This window comes from Myotis myotis, unplaced genomic scaffold (assembly GCF_014108235.1).
Source record: "Myotis myotis isolate mMyoMyo1 unplaced genomic scaffold, mMyoMyo1.p scaffold_m19_p_7, whole genome shotgun sequence".
In the NCBI taxonomy this organism is placed as follows: domain Eukaryota; kingdom Metazoa; phylum Chordata; class Mammalia; order Chiroptera; family Vespertilionidae; genus Myotis; species Myotis myotis.
Window position 1 is genome coordinate 20,270,289 of NW_023416379.1, and position 1,532 is coordinate 20,271,820.

Here is a 1,532-nt window from a genome sequence, read left to right on the forward strand (position 1 = left end):
CATACATTATTTGGGAATTAACCAAACTCATAATTTTTAATCCCTAAAGCAGTGAAAAATATTCTTAGTTGATTTTAAAATACACTGCCAGTGTTTATTATTCAGTTTGAGTCAGTCACCCTAAGGGTTGGTGAATTAATCATTAATTTGAGGTTGTCAACTAATGAGTCATCAATAGCTCAAAGCTGTTTAGAGGTTGTTATTTAAAAAATGAAGTCACTTTTTTTGCACTCAGACATTTTCTGTGTTCATTAGATATATTTTTCCCCCTAAAGCATTTCAAAATTCCAAATGTGTTTCCTTGTGTTATCATTTACAATGTTCATAACTTGAGAAGTCAAATTAACTTTTCAGCCAGCTGAAAAGTTCAGGAAATATCATACATTGTGAGTTTGCTCATATATATTTTATTTGACCCTCTTAAAGGCCCTGAAATAGTAATAAAATATAATAACAAACTCACAAAATGTATGATATTTCCTGAACTTTTCAGCTGGCTGAAAAGTTAAGGAAATATCATACATTTTGTGAGTTTGTTATTATATTTTATTACTATTTCAGGGCCTTTAAGAGGGTCAAATAAAATATATATGAGCAAAAATTATGAAGAACATTCAAAAGCTGGATCATATTCAATATGGGCTATAATGAATTATCCCTTACAGTATAACATACTCATTATCATTTATTAGACAGGAAAACTTTTTTCTTATGAATAATTTAAGTGAAATATATTCTCTTTGGCATGTGAACACTACATTGTATTTAATACTGGCTAGCAAGATGTTTAACAACTTACAAAGTCAATTTAATATAAGCCATTCCTTTCTTACTCTAGAGTTCTGGCAATGATAGACACTAAAAAATTCTGATACAAAATTACTCTCTGTTTATAAATCACACCAAAAGAGTCTATCCTAAAAGTATAGCCTGCTCTCAAATATTTAAATATTTAGTAGTTAATCTGTGGATCATTCAGGCTATTCTCTTTCAACTTCTTTCATATATATATATATATATATATATATATATGTATAATTATTACTTTTGTTCATGGTTTTATGGTTATGTTCTCTGGTTGATAGGTTAAAGGAGAGGTAAAAGTTAGTATTGACCATTCTGCAACAAAATGGTAACACTGGCATGGGCTCATAATGGAAGAAAAGAGAGAATGTCTGAGAAAGTGCAATGGGGGTGGGGGTGGAATTTCCAAGTGCATGCTTTCCATGTGTTACCTTTGCTCTCTCATTCCTGTTGCTGTAGTCAACCAAGAGTCAACTGTTGGTCAGAATGAAGGTTATTGTCAGAATGAAGGTATGTCAGTGAATTACTTATTTATTGGTAAGTCCAGGAAATTCTGGAATTGATTTTAACATATTCTTTGTAGACTCCCTTCTCAATATTTCTATTCTTCTAGACTTTAGACTTGATTCATCAAGATGCCTTAGAGTATTACAGTGCTGGTACATTTTGGACTCCCAATGCATATTGATCCAGTTAATGTACTTTTTAGCTCATGGTGAAAAATACAG